The sequence below is a fragment of the Columba livia genome, chromosome 1 (assembly GCF_036013475.1).
Source record: "Columba livia isolate bColLiv1 breed racing homer chromosome 1, bColLiv1.pat.W.v2, whole genome shotgun sequence".
NCBI classification, from domain to species: Eukaryota; Metazoa; Chordata; class Aves; order Columbiformes; family Columbidae; genus Columba; species Columba livia.
Window position 1 is genome coordinate 7,663,740 of NC_088602.1, and position 24,598 is coordinate 7,688,337.

Sequence of the window (24,598 nt, forward strand, 5' to 3'; positions counted from 1 at the left end):
GTGTTTAACGTTTTCATACTTAGACATAAGCAGGTTTAGTGTAAAAGAGAGGAGTGGACACCAGAGTGGCCTCCTTTTTAATTTTCCAAGGTTACTTTTATGTATCATAAAAATGGGCCATCTACAAGTCATTTGTTCCTCTGGATTTTTGTCCATTATTCTACTGTGGAATTGCCTCTAATTTTTTTTAAATTTGGAGTTTAGTAGCCCATCAGCTAATTATCGTCTTCTCTACCATTTTCTAGGCGTGACAGAAAGAACCCTTGTTTTCCAGATGAAAAACAGACACCTCACCACCTTCAGGATAACACCGCTCCTCCTTTCTGCACTGCTGTCATCTGAGGAGGATACCAACGTGTTTAATAAACTGTGGGCAAAGTCTGTCTGTTAGATATGCAGCTTCCCTTAAATACATTGAAGAGTATGAACGTGGTTCTCTTTGTGCAGATATCCCTCTCTAGTTGCGTTTCAGCAGCTGGCAATCTCTGTGGTGGGAAACACAGGAGCCTTTGCCATTCTGTGGCACCAGGATTACACAAAGGAAGGGAAGTGAGGAACACGTCATCCCACTGAAACTACAGAGAAAATTCAGGGAGAAAGAAAAACGTCTGAGTTGGAACATAGCCACTTCTCAAGAGGTTAACACCCTACTTCTGTGAAAAGTGCCATAGTCGTAATGATAAAAAGTGGTCAAGGCCTCAAGTTTCATTCAAAGGAAAGTTTTTCAATTCAGTTTCCATTAAAAAAAAATAATCAAAATCCAGAGCAATGCAGTTCTTTCTAGGCACACTAAAGCTCTGGGTAAAATGTGCAGCAAATACCTCTTTTGGTTAGGAAATCTTTAAAAATGTGTCAGAACGCAGTGAGTAGATCAATTAATAATTCTCAGCCTATGTCTCGTTTGTGAATCATTTGTTTGCATACTTTACTATCCGTTACTCATATCGTGTGGCCGATTGCTTGAGGCTTTGTCTTCACTGCAAAAGGGCTCTGTTCTTCTCTTGAGCTCCCTTCCAATCCCTAACGTTCTGTGATTCTGTGATTCACTTGGAGGTACCTGGGCCAGATCAGCTTTGCTCCCCCCCGGCTGCATTTTTCTTTGAGTTACAGGGATAGAAACCACTGTGCCTTGCTTCCATTAGGATTTATACTTGGACAGCCAGCTGGAGAAAGACAGCTATTTTAATGGAAAAAACCACTGGGCTTGTGTTTGTTTTTTGTTTGCTCTGCAGCGAACATGTCATTTTTGTCCAAGACATTGTTTCAGCTCCCTAATTGAATGACGGAAATTTTGAAAGCAGAACAATGAAATGGCATTCTTCTGAAAAAAAAAAAAAAATCTGGTTGCATTCCAAGTATTTGCAAATAATTCTGATTGCAGAAGGCAGAATGAAACAAACTCATTAAAGTATTTGTGAATACACTTGGTATTTTGTATTTTTCAATAGATTCTTCTTACTACCACACTTGGGCTTTGCTCTGTGCAGAGAAGGGAATCCTATTTCTCACTCATTTGATCCTACTCAGTAAATAAAGTCAGCTCAACTTTTCTCCATCTTATGCTCCATGAAGCTTTAGCTCATTCTGATAAGAAAAAAAGATAACTAGAGGTAAGCAGGAGGCCCAGCTAAAAATATAACTGAATTAAAAGCTCACTTTTTGAATGCCTTTCTTGTTATTTAAGGTCTGCTTGTCAAGTGAGGTGATATTCAGCGTTGAGCTGGATCTCAGAATCTCAGCCTTAGTCATTTCTGCTTAATGCAATAACCTCTTGAATGAAATAGTTTATTTCCTGGCAAAGGGCTTAACAGAGAAATTAGACTGTGCTCTGGCATGGCACTTAAATTGGCTTCCAGAAAGCTTGTGATTATCTTCTGAAGCCGGCTGAGCCAGGAGTCTGTTCTCTATCAGTGCCTCTTGGTCTGTTCTCCCCTTTTCATACCAGTTCCACACAGCGCTTCAAGCTAATGACCGGGACTGCTTGGGAAACTGCTCTAACTTGGTTCAGGACATCACTTGTGATTTTTCTGTAGCTTCATTTTATTGCTGCAGCCTGTGTCTTGTGCACGTATGGGCACCTTGATGATCATCTGAAAAAATGACTCAAGCCCTTAACCAACTGCCAGTAATCTCACTTATTGATTATTTTTCCACCCATCTTTTCTTTCACCCACCTACTGCTCCACCTGGTTACTTTTCCAAAGTCAAAGTGCTGAATTTCACAGTTTCATTCTAGTTTAACGCCCACCAAAGGCAATGGAGAGATTCAGATTGACTTCAGTGCCTCTGGGTTATCGTCTAAGTCTAGAAAGACATTTTCAAGTTATGATACTCATCATAGCTTAAGAGATAAGTGCTTACCTCTGCGAATGCAATTCACTGTGCTAAGTAGGCACTTAATTAAAAATAGAATTATCTTTTTCAGCTTCTGCAAAGAGAATTGTGTCTCATTCCTAGCAGACAGGTGACATTCCAGGACACATGAGCATCTCAACAGAGAAGCCAATATTCAACTAGTGCATTAATGAAATTATCTTCTCTTTCTGAAAGGTTGTTCCTCCACATAAAGACTGGAACACGTGGATGGGAGAGATGTTAAAGCTTCCATTGCTGCTGTTTATGCAGTTCTTGTTTTTTAATAAAATCCAAACAGACACATTATTCTGCCGACGTGAGTTTATCGGAGAGGCAACCTGGTGGTGTAAAAGAGAAAACAACTTTAATTACCAATATAATAAATCCATCACAAAAGACTATAGATTTACTTCCTTCTGTCCTTGAGACGTACTCTCTACAGGTAAAGAGCTGGGTCATGTCCCCGCCATCCATTTTTCAGTCTGTTAGCTTGGAAACGCTCACAAGCGCATAGAAAGTGCTGGGCAGTATGGAGTTTGTGACAGACATGCCCATGGAGAGAAACGGACTGCAAGCACGAAACATTTTTCAGTGTGCTGCTGGCCAGTCTTGAAACCATTGCAACTCGGGAGTGAGTCACTAGGAGGGGAAAAACTTCCAATCCCTTCTTACTAATCCCTTGAGCTGATCAGGCCCTTTCCTCTCTTGGGCATGAAGAAGAAAACCTAATTTTCCAGAATGCTTAAAACAGCATCTCCATCTAAGTATTTTTGCATATGCAGGCAAAACATGCAAAACCATTAGAGCAATGACAGAAAAGTCTAGAGGAATGTGAGCTATTTTAAAGAGACTGAATGTCACCAAGGCTCCTTCTTGAAACTTGTGCGGTTTGCTAGAGAAAAAAGACCCTTTCCATGGTTTGTTCCATCATCCTGGAGAACTCTACGACAGGAATACAAACCTGATTAATCCTGGAGAGCAATCAAAAGTTGGAAGAGGCTTATAGAAACAACTTTTACACTATTGCCTAAGAGTAGGACATTGAGTTAAGGGAAGAAAACAAAAGGAACCACTGCTTTCATGGTACCATAGGAAGATGCTTCAACCCTCATCTGAACTGCTGACAGCTCTCAAAAAGTCTAGGTGTAGCTGGTCAGAACCAGGTTCCAAAGCCAAAGTCTACAGAGAAGTTACTGGCAGCACACAAGTAATTTGCTCTCTTCTTCCTTGCTTTCCAGCCACTAAAGTGCTTTAAAGGAGAACCTAAAAATACATCAAATGCTTCCTGATAAATATTTTTCCATGTACACCATTTCTGTACTTGTCATAGGGCTGTTAGGAGAGTGAAATGTTCTACCAGCCCCTGTCTCTGCTAAGATGCCCAGCACATAATGGCTGTGTTTGAGAGCCTGGGATTTGAATGTCAGGAGATCCAAAGCAGAGGAAACCCAAAGAACTTCATAGCTCTAACGGGGATGTGGAACAGCTTCCTGGTTTAAAAAAATAATAATAATAAAAAAATCTGTGAAAACTAGTAACTCCACATTTACGCCTAGTGTTATGTGATCCTTCCTCCCTTTGAGTTACAGTGGATACCTTGTTCCACCTTCAGAAAACATCCGACTCAGTGGAAGGAGGATGTTTGTTCTGTTCTTCTGAAGGAGTTTGAAGCAGAGCCCAGTCTGGGGCCCCCGATGAAAGGCTTCGTGATGCCACACTCCCTTGAGGAGATTTGGGAGGAATCTAATTTGCTGTGAGATATACATGAAACAGTTCACTTGAACAGGTTTTCCCTTCTGTGCGCAATGCAATCCTCTTTTTAAACTGGTGGATTCCCGTCGCCCAGTTTTGGTGAGGCCCACACTGACTTGTTGTGCATGTCCAGTTATAGTGGTAAAGGATATTGAGTGCTCCGACCGCTGTGGCTGGGTTATTTGCAATTATGAATTATCAGAATTTTCAAATTTGCTGGCCAAGCTTTTGGTCCTAGCAGCAAGTTCCTGAGCTGATAATCTGGGGCACCTGGGTATTTTTAAGGCTGATGTCATTCTTAGTTTCTTTATGATGACTGCAGAAGGTATAAAAAGAGTTTGTGTCTGTATGGTTTGCGTTTATCATGGGAAAGATATTGGAGAACTTGCAAAAGTCTCACATAAAGTAACCAAAAATTAGTCCGAAGAGGACAAAGTATTTTGTCCACTGTCAAAAGCATAAAATTTTCGTTTATTTTTGTTGTTGCTACCCAGTAACTCAAATTTTTGGCACAAACTCTGAGGAAAACTGTACCTGTTCAGGATCCCATGCCTTGTATTTATTTAGCTGAAACTGCTGAAAAATTCCCTGCTGAAACAAAGGAGAAAGCTGATTTCCAGATTTTTAGAAGATAAACAGCAATCAAACAAATTCCCAAACAAATAGATTGTGATTCCTCTAAAATACACAAGTGAAACCTTCTCTGTTTCAGATGCCTGATTCTTATATTGCTAAAACCAGGGCAGTTTATCTTTCTGCACTGCACCACTGAGAAGATCAGTGGTTCTGTGTGTGTCAAATTCCCCTGAAAGTGCAATATTCTCTTCTTTATCGAATAACTGGCCAACTGAGGCCATGCTTGGCTGATGTTGACATCAATGATCCTACTGAAGGGACTAAATAAACAGTTTAATTCCTAAAACTTCTCACCCACAGAAAAGCATCCTTACAGTCAGAATTACTTCAGCTTTGCAGTAGCAGAAATGGGGTCAGAGACTTGCCCTGTATCATTCTCATCCATGCTAATGACAAGTTCACTGAAGATGGCAGCTTCTGTCTCTACATGCAGGATGGAAATAAAAGATACTTAACCTCCTACGGTATTTTTGGACTACGTGTCTGGTTGGCAGTGCTGGTCCTCATGTCTGTACTCTGCTCTGGTGAAAATCCATCTGCAGTGCTGGTCCAGCTCTGGAGTCCTCAGCACAGGACACACATGGACCTGTTGGAGAGGGGCCCGAGGAGGCACAGGAGTGATCAGAAGCTGGAACAGCTCTGCTGGGAGGACAGGCTGAGAGAGTTGGGTGTTCAGCCTGGAGAAGAGAAGGCTCTGAGGAGACCTTAAGCAGCTTTGCAGTACCTACAAGAGAACTGGAGAGGGACTTTTTACAGGGACATGTGGTGATAGAACAAGGGGTCATGGCTTTAAACTGAAAGAGGGGAGAGTTAGATTAGATCTAAGGAAGAAATTCTGCACCATGAGTGTGGTGAGGCACTGGAACAGGTTGTGGCCTTTCAGTACTTAAAACTGGCCTATAAGAAAGATGGGGACAGACCTTTTAGCAGGGTCTGTTGCAATAGGACAAGGAGTGATGGTTTTAAACTAAAGAAGAGATTAAGGCTGGACATTTTTTACACTGAGGGTGGTGAAACCCTGTCCCAGGTTGGCCAGAGAGGTGGTGGATGAACCATCCCTGGAGACATCCCAGGCCAGGCTGGACGGGGCTCTGAGCAACCTGATCTGGGTGAAGATGTCCCTGCTCACGGCAGGGGTGGCACTGGATGAGCTTTAGGTTCTCTTCCAACCCAAGCCATGCCATGATTCTGTGATCTATTCAGCAGATGCCAAATCCACTGCTTAGAAAAACTCAAACCGTCTCCATGATCCGCCAATAGAGCCTGCTCCTGTAAAGCCACTTAGGAGCAATCTTGTATCTACCACAGAGCTAGAAAGGTTTAAGAGCATTTTTATCAATCAAGCTTCTTGTTTGTTAAGTAGCAAATGAAGCGGATCAGATTGTTTCAGTTCCAGCTCCAGCGGGTACAGCTGCTATTTGATCTTGGCACGTTCCTTTCAATCCTGGTTATGTGAAAGTGGTGACATTTTTATTTGTCTATTTGCAAAAAGTCCTTGTGAACATAACCACTGCTCCATTTGGGGGTAATTTCATGGTGTTCAAATAACTTAGTTTTTAATCCTTCTCTTGCTGCAGCATGAGAAGCTACAGAAAGCTGGTTTCACTCCTTTATCTCAAGCAGGAACAATCCATATCTGGGTTTGACTTCTTTTGATGACATTAGAGAAATTCCATTGCTCAAGATGTTCTGTGAAGAAATACATGGAGGCAAAAGTCACCATTACGTAACGCCTTGGTCTGTATATCTTGGATCAGGGAATCTAGCCAGAAATACCATCTTGATTATACATGATGGACTCAGACTCTTTGAGCTCCATTGATTTTTGGACCAACAGAGATGACACAGGTGTGTGTCCTCTAAAAATCCCAACACCAAGAGCGACTACAGCTAGTCTGGCCTCTAGTATAAAAGACAACAAACTCAGAGAGACATCAGCTCTACTACTCATTCCTCCAGCAATACAACCTCACAAGCAAATTTCAAATTTGCCTTTAAAACAGTATTTATAAAGAGCATAATTTTGTCCAAGTGATATAAAAACATCTCCATAATAGCCTCTATGCATTATATGGGATGAAAACAACCGATTAGATACCCTACATAAACATGCTCTTGGCTTTGTGGTTTATCCATTACAATACTAAAAAAAACGCTAGGTGAATATTCACTTTAAACATTTCATTAACCTTCTTAACTCTGACCCAGCATGATGATACACGCTGAGAAACGAACAATATATTTTACATTGCAAATATATGTCTGTGTCCCAGCAGTTTCTGAGCATGGAATAAATAAATGTGGATTTTCTAGCTGTACCAGCTGAGGAAATTAAAGACCCTCCTCAGTAAAGCACTCAACATCTTGTTAATTTGGATAGCTCCCAGGGAAAGCTTTAAGCAAAATAAATGACCCCTTCCCCTAACAAGAAGTTAGGAGCAGCAAATAAGCAAATTTGCATATGGGAAATACTTATTACTCACCAGCACTAAATGTTTCCTGTTCAAATTGGCAAAGACAAGAATCTAAGTCTCTGTAGTGTTTTACTGAGGAGCTAGGAAGTTAATGGGAGAGGGAAGATACTACTTATGTCTACCTCGGAAAATAGGCTGAAGCCAGCACTGATAATTCTGCTGAAGTACTCTCACATTCTATATTAAATGGACTATATATATTCTATATTAAATGGATTTGCTTGTTTAAATTCATATCTAAATCAGACAGGTCTGAGGAGGGCACAGGATTAATGCAGGGGGATTTTAATAATACAAACAAGTTTGCAAGGTCTTTAAAAGAAAAAGAAATATATATATACATAGCAACTATAAGGACAAATATTGCCAAGATTTTCAGAAGTGTCTGTGATTTTGGGTACTACCCATTTACATTGTGACAACTGAAAAGGGCTCAAATTCATAAGTGAGGAGCACAATTTTTCCAAGAACAGGCTTTCTGAGATATTTAAAGGAGGCCACTTGGGTATTAAAGATATCAATGCATTCAAATCATCACTATCTTCCGAAAATCTTAGGCACAAGGGAACCATCTTCTTAGTAATGTTGCAAGCTGTGTGAGATAACCAGCTTGACTTTACTTTTCTGGGTAGTTCACAGAAAAGGTTGTCAGGCATTGGAACAGGCTGCCCAGGGCAGTGCTGGAGTCACCATCCCTGGAGGGGTTTGAAAGGTGTTTAGATGCGGTTCTTAGGGACATGGTTTAGTGCTGGAGTTACATTAGGTTCTGGCTGGACTCGATGATCCTGAGGGTCTCTTCCAACCGAGATGATTCTGTGATTCTCTTCTGTGATTCACAATGCAACCCCTTCTGAGAAAAGCAATGAAAACACAGTTTGCTTGAAAGATCACAAGAGGCTGTGCCATTAAGGGAAGCAGGAAAATCTTATTATATATATTATAATATATTCCTCTCACTGTGCAACAAAATCCAACCAATAATGCTCAGATGTCCTCTTTAAGGGACCTGAGAGCAGCTACTTCACCATTTTGGCTGCCATCCAGAGTGTGCATTTTGTGTCCAAAGCTGAGGGGGAAAAAAGGGCCGTTTTGGCAAATGATTTTGCAGGAAGATTGACACAAAGAAGTAGTTGGAGTATTTTTAACAGAAGCAAATATTTCACAGAGTTTTACTTTCAAAGGCCTGGCTGTGGCTTTTGTTTAGTTTCTTTTGTACTTGGCAAGATCCCAGTGTACGATTTGCAGAACATGATCTGCCTTTCCTGTACCTGTGGGTTTTTTGGTAGCTCAGGATTAGCATCTGTTAAAAGGCACGTCTTGGAGATCTCAAGGCAGCATATTCAGCTGCACTCGCCAACATCTTATGTTAACAAGATCAGTAGCAGTGTGTGGGTTATATGAGCTGGGGAATAGCTCATCTTGGGCACCTCATCAGTCATCGGCAGTCACTGTCAAAGCAATAGGTTTCCAACAGTGACTGCGGGTGGATATCAAATGTAATAGCAGCCAGAATGAAGTGGGTTTTAGGTTGGGGGCATTTGTTTAAACACCTGTTTAAATGGCATAAGACTGACCCATTACAAATATGTTGCTATTACATATGGAGAACTACATATACAATAATGCAATAAGGTAAACCTGGAAAAGAAAATTCTGTTTCTCTCAGCTGCAAGGGTGCTCCAGTGCGTGTTTGCTGCCCTTTTCCAGTGATGTTCAGCAGCCACAAATCTAATGGGATGCCTAGTGTGATAGAAACATAGAATCATTTTGGTTGGAAGAGACCCTTAAGATGGAGTCCAACCATAACCTAAACCATGTCCCTAAGAACGTCCTCCATACGTCTTTTAAATGCCTTCAGGGATGGTGACTCAACCACTGCCCTGGGCAGCCTGTTCCACTGCTTCACAACCCTTTCTACAAAGACTTTTTTCCTAATATCCAATCTGAATCTCCCCTGGCACAAATTGAGGCCATTTCCTCTTGTCCTATCACTTACTACTTGGGTGAAGGAAAGAAGAAGAAGCTGAGAATGGCGCTCAGAGATGAAGAAAATGTCTTCATGCCACTCCGGCCTCTGGCTTTTATTTGAGTGTTGTCTTTATCTCCCTTCCCACATCACACAAAGACTTCATATTGTTGTGCTCTCAGCAAGAGAAATGCTCTACATGGAATATCCAGTCTAAATCACACAAGGGCTGAGAGCTCCTCAAATCCTTCCTACAGTTCCTAGGTGATCATGAACAGACCTTTAGACCACTCTCCACTGTCTCTGCCAGTGAAAGAGAGAGCATAGAAGCATAGAATCATTTTGGTTGGAAGAGGTCCTTAAGATCATCAAGTCCAACCATAACCTAAATCCAATACTAATGCATGTCCCTAAGAGCCTCATCTACAGATTTTTTAAACATCTCCAGGGATGGTGAGCATGGGGCCATCAGGTGAAGACAGGAGAGGCCAGGTGTGGAACAAACAAAAGGAGATGGCTCTTCATTCAGCGGTTTGGCCACTGTCCCTTTTGCTGCTGTGTTTTAGGGACAGGGATTAGCCCAACTCTGAAACAACTTCAAAGCCCCTCCCTCAGAAACTAAGAAGGGCTGAAGAAAGAGAGAAGGCAGAGAAAAGGAGGAGCCAAATGACTACAGAGAACAGTGACTGAAAAGAAGGGAAGAGGTGGCAGGAAAAGTTTAAAAATCTAAAAGGAACTGGAGGGAAACAAAGAGCAAAGGACTCCCAAAAGCACCACCACCCTAGTAAACTGCTTTTCTGAAAGATAATGGAAACAAGCCTCACAGACTTGGGGGTCAGTCAAGCTTAATTCTCCTGTTAATACAACTGGCTGGCTTGGCCAAGGCCAGAAGGAGGTAGGTGAGGAGGTCCCACAGTGTGGTGGGGCCTTAGGTGGGACAAGTGTAAATAAAAATGTGAAGAAAAAAGTGCAGCCTCAGGGAGAGCTTCTGAGGGAGCAGGAAGAGGGAACGCAGCCTGGGAAACTTGATCTAAATGTGTGCTGGGCCTCACCTTGCAAAAAAGGCATGAGTCAAGAAACATCTTGAGCTGCTCTATGAACATATTTGTGTCGTAGAACCACAGAATCATAGAATAGTTTGAGTTTGAAGAGGCCTTTAAAGAACCTCTAATCCACCTGCGGTCACAGGCAGGGACACCTTCCACTAGACCAGGTTGCTCAAAGCCCCGTCCAGCCTGACCTTGAACACTCCCAGGGATGGGGCATCCACAGCCTCTTTGGGCAGCCTGTTCCAGTGCCTCACCACCCTTATTGTAAGAAATTTCGCTTGTTGAGTGGGAATTTTCCATTTTATGTCTATAGTGATCAGAGCGCTTAGATCAGAATATAAACTGGAAGACTGGATACCAGGCTAACTAAGGTCAGTGAACAAGAAAACAGGAAAAGAAGAAGAAAACTCACTCTCAGGACAGAACATCTCGGCTAATGATTCCCCTGGGTATAGGAAATGAAGGCACGGATACAAGAGTGATGACTGGATTTTCTTAGCATGTATTTCCAGCAGAGCTTAGCACTGTTACCAGTACAGTTTTGGTGGTGCCGAGGTCAGGGATCCCGGCCACAGGGCTGTCAGTGCTGTACACGTCAGCAGGCATTACCTCTCAAGTACATAATGAGTATAAGAAACAAGAAGAGACAGTAAACAGACAGGGAGACTTTAAAAGAAAATGGTGGGTTAAGGAAGGAACAGCTATCTGTCTTATCAATTACATTTAGAAGACATCTATCACCTTGTTTTCTAAACTCCAAAGGAAATTACAGAATGTCCTGGAGTTCAGAGGAGCCACATATTTCTCTCTGCTCCTCTGGAATGACAGTTGTAGGTGAACTGAATCTTAAACAGATGATGGATAGAGGCATCTCCTTCCCTTTCTGGAAACTGGAGTCACTACTGAGATAGACAGCTGGATGGAGGAAGACCTGTTTGTGGCATAAATTTTAGTGCAAGAATACAGATTTTTTGCCTGGTCCTAGCTATTTCAGAGCCTCATTTGGATAATTCTCTCAGGGAATTCTCTCCAGCTTCCATGAGGAATGCCTTGTCCTAGGGGTCAGGGGAAGATACCTATCTATTACTATGACATTCACCCGCTAGGACCCAGTCTTCCTATTAAGTTGGAGGCCCTGATTTGGCCGCCCCGTACTCACATTACGTATCTTGTTTACTGGGAGTTACAGCCTTTGCAAATGCATTCCAAATTCTGCTTGATTTAATCAACGTGATTTTCTCTCTCCTAATGGATTGGCCTTTCCCTCTCTGAGCCAGGAATGCTTCAGCTGCAGTGAGAGCAGGGAGGGCTCACCGGTGTCACAGCAAATCTTCCACCATCCTGCTGCTCACTGTGTTTGTTCCCCGCTCCTTTACCAGCAGCTCCACCTCTTAAGGTCCATTTCAATTCAATGAATTCTGCAAGATACCCCATCACTTCTTACGGTCACCTCACTGAAAATACAGGCTCCTTATAAACTCTGTGTGACTTAATGGCTGCCTCTCGTCTCTGCAGTGACAAACTGTGACTGTCAACTGAGACTGATGGAAAATGTATATCACCACAAAACTCCTTCTTACCTCTTTTTGTCACCTCCATGATGTCACAGACCCCTGACCTCCAAAGGCTGTGAGAGCTGCTTTTAACAGGCTCCAAGGAATGGTAGAAGTTTGCCCTAGAGCTGCCCCACATCCTGACTTTCCTTCCCCTAATTCAGCCAGAATTTAATAAACTAATAAATTTTCCAAGAATGGAAACAAAGGAGATAATATCACCTTTAATCTCCATGTCTTGCTTTCCCCACCAGTAAAAGAAGGATAATAAAACACATTTGTTCACCTCTGAGGGGTGTTGTGAAGGATAAGTTAGTTAATGCCTGTAAAGCGTTCTGTAATTGCTCAAAATGTTGTAATGAAAAGCGTGAGCAGCATGTGAAAAAGGGATCACCGTCAGAGCCTGAGTGATGCTGAGCTGAAGCCTTAAACAAAAAGCCAGTTTAAGAACAGCAGTGTATACTGAGCTCACTCCTAATGCAGATGAAAACATCATATTGAGGAAAGTGGGGAAAAGCCACCACCTGTGGGAATTGCCATCCACATTGGCCTAAAGCTCTTCCTTGGCTCAGAAGGAAAATAACTAGTTGTGTAGGTGCAAGCAGCACCTTCCTGAAATGACTTCTGAGGCCTAAGCAGGTATCAGGAAACCTGTTGTGCTGCTATTACACAGCACAAACTGTGCACTTGATCTGTGAGCAGATGTGAACGAGTCTTTGGGACTATGCAAAGGACATTAAAAGAGGTGCTATCAGCAGCCCAGATCTTAGAATGTCATGACTCAGATTTCATTACCATGAAATTTGCTTAAAAATCTCTGCATTTCCTATAGGTGCCAGCTGTGGAGTAGGGTTCCCCTTTCTTCTAACTTCTGAGCCCTGAATTAATAAATCCTTTCTTTGCAAACCCAAACACTAGAAGGTTCCAAAGAAACAGACAAAAGTTCTCACATAACCACTCAATTCCAGAAGCTGAGCTTTAATGTAAGATGCAAAGAATTGTAAATGTCGGCAGCAAAGCTAACAGCTTGGTGAAATATTCTCTGTTCTTGAAAAGGCTTCCTACAGGTGGCAAGTTTGGGCTCTGATGGGCTTCTTGAACACACAGAAAAGGGCAAGTTGAGGGAAGGACACTTATCACAACATGATCCCTCATGTGTGAAATCACTTCTGCACAGCAAGGACTATTGCTAAGGTATAAAGGCCGCGTAGATTTGTACTGATTTGCTGAGCAAGTGACTTCAGAAATAGGTATGGCTTCCCTCTGTCCTCACATTTTTGAGCGATTAGTCAGCAAGGCTGTGGCTTCATTGCTTCCTGCTACAAGAACAGCTGTAAAGCACCCAGAGAGACGCTGAGGAGGTGAGACACCCGATCAGTCTGAAAGCCAAAAAGCACAGCCAGCTCCATATCTATGTTTTAAAATACCTGCAGTCACATCTGGAGAGCAAACCAGGATATGTGTTCTCCTCCCCCTTCCTCCACCTTTCCACGTGAAAGGTATGGTACTATGATGCACCATCTGAGGGCTAAGGTCATGTTTGCTTTGATCTGATAACAAATTGTTTAATAATAGCTGGTTGGCATTCAAGAAAAAAACCTGCCTGTTTTAACTTGTGGTTTATCATCAGAAGGGGAAACATGGATTGCTTCTTTTCAGGGACAGGCCAAATGAAGGACAGGAGGCAAATTCCAGACAATTGGTCCACTCTTCAGCAAAAACACAATAAATCTCGCTTCTGATATAGCTTCCAACTACCTCTGTACAGGAAATGTTGATGGTTGTGAGGTGGCTTGAAACCCAGCAAGTCCCAGAATCTATTCTTACTACTGCTACAGGCTTGCTTTGCAATTCTGTATTAATTTCTAGAGAGGAACTGAAGAGTTCAGTCTTACTTAAAATAAATTCCAGGGCATATCACCTTTGGCAAGCTTCTGGATGAAGATAATAGTGTTTACTCCTTAGCTTTACAAGGGTAATGGGGCTGTTATTACAACTGTAGTACTTTGACCATGTAAATGCTACGTTGTCATAATTTTCTCTCCTTCCCTCTGTTCTTTCTAAAACAGGACTTTGAGATTCATAGGTCTCTCAGTGATTCTTGTTTCCTGGGTGTCAAAGACATCAGGAAATCATGCTCGCCTGTGACAAAACCTTGTGAGTCGATGTTAAATACAGCTGAGGCTTTGATTCCTTTTTGGAGCTTGTTGTTACATCACTAGAGGAACAGCTAACGTGGCTAGAAGCCATAGATCAAGGATGCATAACTGCTCACCTGCTCTGTGGGTACCGCTGGCACTCACTGAATGGTCTTTGTGAAAAAGCTGGCCCACTGACACTGCTGAGCTCCTTTATTTCAGGATCGATATTCTCAACAAACCATTATTTCCTCCTTTGGGGATAGATTTCAACTGCAAATAAATATGCTGCAAATTCTGTCATCTTCGGAACCGTAACTCACATTTTATTGTTTGGGATAAAAATGCTGGTTTTGACATTAATATCTTAACTAAGTCAAAGTGTACATTTACCTAAGGACTACAAACTCTCTCTGATGCCAATACAGAACTCCTTTACAGCCTCTTGAATACAGGCAGAAATCCTGATATATAAAACGCTCCTTCAATTAAAAGGTCATTTAAGAATTCTGGTTTTTAAATGCTTCAAATCTTTCTTGCTATCTGAAAACCTCTAAGGCCTCAACTGAAGATCTCTGTCTTTCTTCCTGGGCAGAAGTCCTGTTGCCTGGCTGAGCCATTCTGAAAGGCTGAATTTTCACTCTTTTTTTAAAAAAAAGGGAAGAAAAGCAGTGGAGTATTGTGTTTCACATTTGTTAAATACATAAATGAGATGATCAGCCGCAGGGGAGTGGGAAGGGACAAGGGCTGGAAGACAAATCACAGTGGAAATTCAGTAACTCTATTTCTGTTTTAAAATAGCCTCACAATCGCTTCAAAAGACATTATTTATAGGGCATCACATGCAATAAGAGTTTAACAGGCAAGGTAGAGGGAAGGTTTTGGTCCCAAAGCATATTTCGATATTCACTGACTGGACTGCCAAGACCGCTTACACAATTTTCATATCCCTAAACTCCCACTCTTGCCTGCACGTTCCCACCTCTCGTCACCTTTACTCTGTGCTGACGCGTTTTGGAGCCACATCAGAAATTGGATCAGGGAACTCTGATCCGATTGAAAAACCAACCCAGCAAAAAAGGGCCAGCATTATTTTTTGGTCAGATTAAGTTCCCCTGTCGGATTTGTCGCCCAGCAGCACAAATGCTTCATGCACAAGGGCAGCCCAAGAGGAAGGAGGAGGAGAGGAGTGTCACACTGTCTTCTTCAGCCACCAGCAATGCCAACAGGCTGATAATGTAACTAGTTCTCTGGTGGCTTCACCCCCACAGTCTGAGGATCGGCTTCACTTTGGACATGATCAGTCATTCCCTTCACTAAATGGCACCATTCACGGCAAAGAAAGCCTAAGGTTGTCCCCAGTTCTTGTGATTTTTGTGGGGGCTTGGAGTCATGTTACCCTTGCGAGAATCTCAGAAAGGTCAGTTTGGCTTGGATCCTTCCTAGCTGTGGAGGGAAAAGGCATGAAAGTCAGATCCTAACAGCTCAAAAACCTGAAAGTGATGAGAAGAATCTCATACCCATAGCAGCAAAAGTGTAACAACTCCATAGCCCGTGCTACACCACATGTATGTCTTTTATTAGTTATTTTGTTTGCTGTTCATTAAGGGAAAAGCAGCTTTCAATGCATCCTGCTTTTAAAAAGTGCATCCAAAGATGTGAGCAGCAGAGCATAGATCAGGATTAGGGGCAGAAGAAGACCAAGGGGCAAAAATCAGTTTTGGGAGGAAGGTAAGTGGGGAGAGGGAAGGAAGAGGAGGGTATAGGAAGCAAGGACAAGATGGAAGAACTGTCCAGAAGGAGACAGAGAAGACCTAAGGGTACTTTTACTCCATACAATGAACGAACTAGCCGGGGTGCAGTGCACACTGTAGGTATTCTAGCTCAGCAATCCATCTCATTACTACACCTACCTGCTCAGTAGGCTGCCACAGTGCACTCTGTAGGTGTAGCCTGAATTGTATTGGCCTTGCAAAGAAAAATATAGAGCTCTGGGAAGATGTAGGAGGTGAGGGCAGACTAAAGCCATTTAAACCTGGGGGGAAGAGAAGAGCTGGCTGAGCAAATGAGATACGTGGATTTTATGGCTGGTTTCAGGTTATGGGGAACAAGAGAGAGTTTGGGAGGCTCATTAGAAAATCTTTTTCCTGTCGTGCATGGGCCACCCAGGGATCATAGCTAGACACTCACATGTTCTGACCAATAGAATGTTTTAATTAAACAGAGGGTTGCTTCAGCACGATGCTGTGCAAGCTTCAGTTTCGATCATCAAAGCTGCTTCTGTTCCTGTGCTACAGCAAATGTCCTTGCAGCTTCTTAGGGCTGGGAGCAGTGTCAGCACAGTTCTAAGGCAAAGCATGTGACTCCTGAGATGTGTGTCCTGTATGGGATCAAAGTCATGTCAAAAGCTCTCTACTCATGGGAAATCCTCTTCATAATTAACATTTATATAACAAGTCCTTTACTGGCCAAACACATGTTTACATTCCTGCAGTCTGTTTTTCTAGGAGACAGTGCTGGCCAGAACTTTGTGCAAGAGCACTGGAATTAGGTCTTTGTTTTCAGCTACGCTCCATCTACGCATGAGATGTTTAGCAAGTCTCTGAGGGGACAAATGCTCCCACACATCCCTTTGTTTACCAATGAACCTGGATGCATCCTGCTCTCCTTGAGACCACGTATCGGGGAGAGGCAATGGGTAGCCTATGGGGTGACGGAGCCATCCTGTTTCCCCCACACTGATGGGATGTGGGGTTGGGATAGAAAAGAGATCTGAGGATCTTTGGGGAAGGATGCTCAACAAATGTGTCTCACCTGAAGAGGTCACAGCTCTGTGGCGTGTGCTGCAAAGTGAACCAGTGGCTCTGACTTGAGGGAAGACAAGATTTTTCCTCACCCTCTAGTCTTTGAGGCCTTTCTTGTCTTTGTGCCTCCTGTCTTGGTGTTTATTCTCTTTAAAATGAATGGGCTATAATAATCTTCACCCATTGTGACTATCAGATACATATGATAGTCTGAAGTGTGTAATCATCACAGTCTCAAAAGATGGAAGATTGTACAAGAGTAAGATGTGGTCCAGTTGGCTTTTGAGTAATTCTTCTGACTGCAAGTTCCCCTTCAGTCTGGCTCAGAGCCCCAGAGCTATCGAAATTGTTTAATTTTGGCAAACTCCCTCAGGACTGCTACAACCTCATGAAAGGTCAGAAACCCAAATTTGGGAACTATTGCCTGAGAGTGCTCATGTTCTACTGTGGTTTCTGAAGGATAGTGTTTTAACAGGCAAACCATCCGTGCAGAGGAAAGTCAGACCTATGAAACAATGAGCCATCCCTTCTAGGAAACATAACGATGTGGATTAGAGAAACACCAAAGGGTATGTTCTACGCTGTGATTTTTAAAAGTTCTTCAGGTAACTCTGTCTTCTAAAGCTGTGAAATGTTACATCTGGAAATCAGGCGATCTTCATAAATAAGTTACTGAAAAAAAAAATAAATAAGCATTTCTAGAGACAGAAAATGCCAGTTAATGTACATTTGTTAGTTGTCTGCACATAGCCCTTTAGTATAGGAGACAGTGTTGCTCCCCAAATGAGTTGGGCTGTCTACGGAGAAGTGAACGATGAGAGCAGCTGCCACATGCACTAATTTATTGACTATTCTTCATAACCTTACTGGCAGGAATTCCAATTGCAATTTAAAGCAGTAACACTTTGCAGGGAGGGTATGGATGCTCCTCCTCAAGGATTTTCTCAGGATTCAGTCCTCACTGCTTCACAAAGAATCACTTTTACCTTTTTGTAACAGGACTGATTTGAAGCCTGCATTGGATTTCATCAGTGGCTTTCATATTGGGCTTTTCACAAGTTTTCCATGAGTCTTGAGCATCTTTGCGTAAGGGTGTGTGTTTGAGAAAGACAGAATTCTGCCCTTCAATTTGCACAAGAAAGTATCTGCTTAGTAAGCCACTGCAGTTCCACCAGGCATAGGCAGGGATTGTATATAGGCTCGATGTTTTAAGCACCAGTAAGATGTTTACTCAGTTGATGTTTGTTCCTGTTTAATAAACAATTTATACCATATTAGTATTATACCTCTAACCTCATAGAAGCCCATCTTATGCAACCAGGCACATAGAAATTAAAAAGTGGTGGCTTTTAGCATCTTAACATTTGAAAATGTTCACTCAAGTTGAAACACCTCGTAATTTCATTGGTGATAAAAGGCTGGATTTCCAAATCAACAAAGCTATTGGTAGGGGATGATATTCCTCCGTGTCAATAAGAATGGCAGGGTTTGGCAAAAGGAGCTTACGGATTTCAACATGTAAGTAGTTTTCCTCAAAATTTCCCTGTCACTGATAATCACTTCCTCTAGATTTTGTTCCTTTCACTAGGCCACAACTTTAAAACTGAGCTTTTCTGTTCTCTTCAAATATGTGGACTAACCTCTGGTAAACCACCATATTTGATTTAGTTGAATATGTTTTAATAACATTTTCAGTTAGCATAGTTTGTTCATGTGCCAAGTCTTACATTTTTTCATTCCCCAGAAAATCAGGACAAACTGTACGTCTCCTGCAGTGTCCGAAGCTGATTTGGCTAACTTTCAGCTATGCTAATTAAAGAATACAGCAATCCTATTTTTATCTGATTTGGAAATACTACAGATACACTGCTGGCATCTTTACTTATTTTGATGCAAAATTAGTTAATTGCACAAAAATTCAGTAGTTTGTTTTCTGCTATTCATTTTCGCATCCATGCACAGACCCATGCACAGACATACCATAATTCTAAGAGATGCCAGTTTTTGGGACAAGGCTTAAGAACATAGATTTGGGTAAACTTCAGTAAACAGGAAGCCGTGGAACAGAAGAGAATGTAAAAGAAAGAGAATAGCAATACCAAGGTTTAAAGACTGTTACTGATCAAAGCTTGCCATGATATCAAGAAGTTCTGTTTTGGAGAGAATTATTCTAATGTTTCTGAAAACTTTGTTTAACCATTTAAAAATATTTACTACATAATGTTTATTAGCATTACACACCCCAGCCAACACACTTAAAAATATTGTGGATCTAAAAAAGCGATTGATATAATGTCCCAAGTGTAAAAGGGTTTTGTTAACTTGAAAATAAATGCATTAAGATCAGGCAGGCACTAAATTTGCAGTACCAGCTCCCTCTTCTTCACCTACACAGTTTATTTCTATACTCCATTGGTATTGCTGGCCGTACTCTTAGCTTACAGGGGCAAACCCTATTCTGTTTGAAGTCGGTGGGCATTTTGCCATGGATTCAATAGGAACAGAATTTGGCATCTGAAAGCATACTGCGTGTGATGAAATATGGACTTGCAAAGTATTTGATCTGTGGTTTTACCTGCCTACCCTACTGTTTTCTTTACAGCTGTTCCTAGTTAAATGTTCTTTCAGGCATCTGATCTTTCAGGTCAACAAGCTGTTGCACAAACTACTTATCGTCTCCTATTTCCTCCAACTGGGTTATGTAATCCGACTCAGTTCAATGCATATGATATTCATTTTTGCTCTTTATCGTTCACTGTTTTTTGGGTTGTGAGGGCTAAAAAACACAGGTGCAGAGAATGTTCATCAGCATCTTGCTTTTGCAGTTCTTCCTAAGTTTCAGCTGCTGTTGCAATGCACAAAGTCTTTAGCAATGAACAGGCTCTTAGAGAACGTTAAAAGTGAATACCAACACATGCGGTGTTAGTGTTTGACTTGAGAATATCCCAGTGCAATTTGAGAGACTATAATCCTTTCCTTTGGATCATTATTCCTTCTTTATTCCTCCGGTAGCAAGCACTGCCAACATGTCTGGCTTTCCAATGAAAGGGACGCTGTATGAAAAGGCAAGGGAGGGCTTAGCTGATTAGTGAAAGCACACAGAAGAAGTGGTCCAAAGAGAAGAACTGGATAGGTGCACACATTAGAAATGAGATACAGATCTTCTGCCAACCTTTGTTCCTGCATTCGGATCAAAACGACGAGTAAAAATTCCAGTGATTTTGTGACCCATGGAAAGTGAATTTGTTGGTGTGCAGCCAGTTGCCAGTGGAAAGGTCCACATGGCACAACTTCCAACACAGTAGGCACCTTCTGATCTGAAGTCACAGAAAGTTGTTGCCAGATTCACTTGCAGCTTTAAACCCATATGGATTTACCAGGAGGCTACCAAGGGAATTTTAGCCTTATTGCAGCTTCTCTCCCACTCTTCTGCTGTAGTGCTGGCAATTCCCTTGTTCCCAGTGTATCACCTCATCCTCTCTCTGGTACCTCAACTCCATCTGCAAGCAGTGGCGAGCCAGAGACAAGGCACGACCTGAGGCAGAACTGTGAAGACGTATTCTCCTATATATGGCCCTCCACTGTGGGACCTCCCCAGGCTGAAGGGCTGGTGGAAAGGCAGGTGCCTGACACATGGTTGTGAAGGAAGCGCTGTGTCCCTGCCATTCACATCTGGCCTGCATCTGTCCTGGCCTCAGTGGAGGAAACAAGCACAACATATAATCTGATCACTTCTAGACAGGGGTCATGGCTGAAGCACATTATCAAGACGAGCCTGAACCACTGCTACTCAGAAAATATTGCTTTTTGAGTTCTAAGATATACAACTAGGAAACACAAGATGACAGAGAAGGTGAGAGTAGTCACTCCAATATTACCTGTGATTCTTTGCTTCTCAGATCCTGAAAAACAAAGCAATTTTAAATATCCAGCTCAATTCTTTTTTTATGCATTTCCTCCATTTCACTGGATGGAAAGCACTTTCATTTATGTACTTGTGTGTACTGGAATGAATTAGGATAAATCCTCTATTGATTTCAAGATTCGGAATAGCTTATATACCATCAGAATGTTGAGAGGCATTTAGTTAATGTCCTTTGCAGTGCAGCAGTTTGATACAATCAGCATGAAGTCTGCCTGCGTGTAAATGCAGTCAGTGACCCCTGAAGCACTGAGCCCAGCTCCGATAGCCTGACTCGCTCCAGCAGGCAACATTCAGATCTCACATAAAGACCAGGGAGTGGGACCTACCTAGACGAGGCTTGAAACCAACTCATTGGCATTAATGGATTTATTCATTTGAGGAAGGGAACCAGGATTTACTTTTGCTGCACAGACCTGATTGTGAGAATACTTTTCACACATTGGTTTTCTTCTGGGTGAGAAGCCCCATTCAAGTCAGTATTGGCAGGACTGGACGCAGCTATTTACTGTCTAAGTTGGCATTGCCAGCATCAACATTTTTGTTTCAGCTCCACATCAAAATTCATGTGGGTGTAAAGCTTTCCCAGACGTCGGGCATGAGCACATGAGCCTCAACATTAATGAGGGAATCTATTAAGCTCTGCTGCACGTATGTGTGTGCAAGAGTGTGAGCGTAAGTACCAATTATAGCTTGGCAGCAGGCTGAAGTGGCTCTTCCATTCATACCCTGCATTTTAACTTCTTTTAACTTTCTTTAAAAATATTCCTTTGGGGCTGAAGTGTGTTGTGCTTCCTTGTGGCTCAAAGGTGACAGAAGAAAATGATAGGAGCTGCCTCTGAGTTATAGGAGCCCGAAAGGAGCGCAGTTCCTCCTGCGCTCACCCCGCTGGCTCGGTGCTTGTGAACTGGCAGGGGAGTGGAAATGAATGACAGTGCCCTCTCTGAAGTGCTCAGAGAAGGATTCTTATCAAATGCTGTCTCCTGCCAAGTCTCATGAACACTGCCAGCTTGGAATGATGGGGAGATGTATTTGGCAGCAAGGCCCTTGGATTTCCAGATGAAACTAGGGGGAAGGGATGGAGACAGTGTCACTAGCTGGGACAGGGCCACTTGTTTTTTTTTCTGTCTGAAAGGTGGTCTCCAGAAACGTTGCGGTGCACTTCTCATGCTGGTAAGGCTGTGTTACAAGTTTTTTCTCCTTGGAGCATCTGACAGAGTTGCTGTGAGTGCCCATTGCTGAGAAAGGATGTGTGAAAAGAAACGCAGTCCTTGGGAAACAGCAGCAGGAGCATGTTAGGAGTGCTGGGCAATGCACGGCAGGCACAGGGGACAGCAAACCCCTCGATCTTCAGAGGTGTCAGTGTTTGACACATCCACTGGAAAGTGTGAACAAAATGTAGGGGAGCTTGTTTCCTTTCTATCTCACACTTGAAAAGGCATTTGTTACACGCATTTGTCTGCCAGGTAGCAATCCTGTTTTGAAGGCATTTGCTTATAGCATTAATGACACGATCAATTTTGCAATGTGCAAGTTTCATGTCAGGGCAAGGAGAGGAAGGTGTTATAATCCACAACAGAACTCAGAAACATCGTGTTTGTTTTCCACCTCCACTTAGATCTTCTCATGTGTCATGGAAGCTCCTAACCAGATATCCTGCTACTAAGTTACTGCAGTAAAATTAGTTCTGATTGCTCCCCTCCTATGAAATGGTACTGACTCAGTGATCTCCCTTCCTACCAGTTTTTCTCATGTAACAATTATGTTAGCTCTTAGACAGCTACTTTCTTCCTTAACAAAATCAGCTTCGTTTTGGGGAACAGAACAGCAAGGGACATCGACTACTAGTCAACTGGAGCTGCATGAGAAGGTGACACAAGTTGCAGAGCTCACAATACTACGTATGAGGAAGAATGGTGCATATTGGTCTTACACAGAGAAAGCAGAAAAGAGGAAATGTGAGAGGAACAAAAGAAACATTAAAGCTGTCACCATTTCCAGAAAGTGGGAAGAGTATTAAAGAAGAGATATCTGATTCAAAATGGACTTGAGGAATTTGGCTTTGTCTGCAAGGTTTGGGCTGGGTGTGATGACAGTAAGGGGCTAGAGCAGGGGTGTCCAATTCATTTTCACCGGGGCCACATCAGCCTCACCGCTGCCTTCAAAGGGCCGAACGTAATTTGAGGACTGTATAACTGTAGGAGTAGTTACATTTATACAGTCCTCAAATTACATTCGGCCCTTTGAAGGCAGCGGTGAGGCTGATGTGGCCCCCAGTGAAAATGAGTCTGATACCCCCAAGCTAGAAGAAAAGCAGGTGCTGTAAGAGGGCTGTGGAGCGATAGGTGATTTCAGCAGGAACCTTCCAGGTAGGCTCAAGGTGGGTATTTAGAGGGAAGAGGGTGATGTATTTGAAGCAGGAATGAACTGAACAGGGAATAATGATCATTAGGAAATGAAGGAGCCAAGCACTAAAAGTTTGAGGGCTCGGAAACACAGTTTAATATGAACTGGATACAAGACAAGCAAAACCAAAAGCTGGTGGATCACCATATTACGTGTGGGCAAGGGGAATGCTGGAGGTGTGAACGAGCACATCTGGGGTAGTAGAATGGGACATCAATTAACAAAATTGCAGAGCTCCATTGTGTGCTGTGGCTATTTTGCCGTATTCCACATGGTCGTGCCTCCTCCTCCCCCTACGCGTACTCTGGCCCTTTGCACCTCTGCTGGCTGCCTGGCTATGTTGGCAGCACAAGTGGGCAACGAGAACCGTGTGCCTGGGCCACTTCATCTCACTGTGCCACTAACAAGTGTCACTTCCTGTCCCAGTTTCTTTCTGTTTATCTTCTTAGAGGTACTACAGGAACAAATGAATTATTGTCCATAAAATTATTTCATGAAATTGTTCTGGTGACATAAATTACATTGAATTCTTGTTATTGTAAAGCTGGAATGTGACTCTAAATATCTTTCATAGACAAGCAACATTGAGTAAATCTTTGCCAAGCTCTTTCAAAGTGGTTTTCAAATTATTATGCTGTAGTCAAATGGGCAGAGTTCTACTAGGCTGGGCAAAATGAGGCTACTCAGAAGTGCATCAACAACCTTAGATTGCTGTATACAGTCAGTGAGTGATTGTAGCTGTGCAGTTGGAGTTCTACATTGCCAGAGGTGCAGGTGAAATGAACCACGTAGTCCTAAGATTTCATGGACATGGGCACATGTTTGGCATTGGGAAGCCAACGTTTCCTGTTTCCTGCAGTGTATTATTTTCTGTATCTTATGTCTCTAACTCAAACAGATGCTAAATTCCTGGGGCTGACATCAAATTCACCTTTAAGAAAAGTTAAGGTTGGGGAAAATGCTACAAGCCTTAACAGCAAATGAAACTATGGGGATCCTTTAAATGGGTCATGGAAAACATCTGGTTTGTAGCATGTTTCTAAATCATTTATACAACACTGAAAGAGTGTTTCCCAACTGTACTCAGGTGGCTTCACCACCTCTGTCTTTCCTTCCCTTTGCCTCCTTGCCCATCGCTGTCCTTCTTACCATTCCCTTCAGCAGTTCCATCTCTGTTCCATTGACCCAGCCCTAATTCAATTTTTTTGCTTGTCTGCAACTTTTCTTCATCAGCTCCCTTCACTTCCCAGCTCATGGTTGCTGGGGTTTTTGTTGCAGTTTCCAGATATGCCCTCAAATCCTTGGTAATGAGCCTGCTACAGTTTATTAGCCTGAGCTCAGCTTTGTGCCTTGCTGGTTTTGTGCTCCAGAAGGGCTGATTTCTAATAGACCTGAAATCCAGCCAAAACACCTGTTTTAAATTTGAAGATACGTCCGAGTAGTAGTGGTCCCCAACTCCCAGCTTCCTTAACTGTTTGCAATAGCATGGGGAGTGGAAGAAGGCAGGGATCCCAGCAGCACCTCAAACACCAAATCACCCAGT

The 24,598-nt window shown here is 42.6% G+C and overlaps 1 long non-coding RNA gene across 1 annotated transcript in view; it reads left to right on the forward strand.

Moving 5' to 3' along the window:
• Positions 1-1,423, forward strand: part of LOC135575510 (uncharacterized) — a 27,307-nt gene extending 25,884 nt beyond the window's left edge. The window contains exon 4 of the long non-coding RNA XR_010466382.1: positions 246-1,423. This is a non-coding gene — a long non-coding RNA (uncharacterized LOC135575510). The remainder of the gene's footprint in view (positions 1-245) is intronic.
• The last annotated feature ends 23,175 nt before the right edge of the window (positions 1,424-24,598 follow it).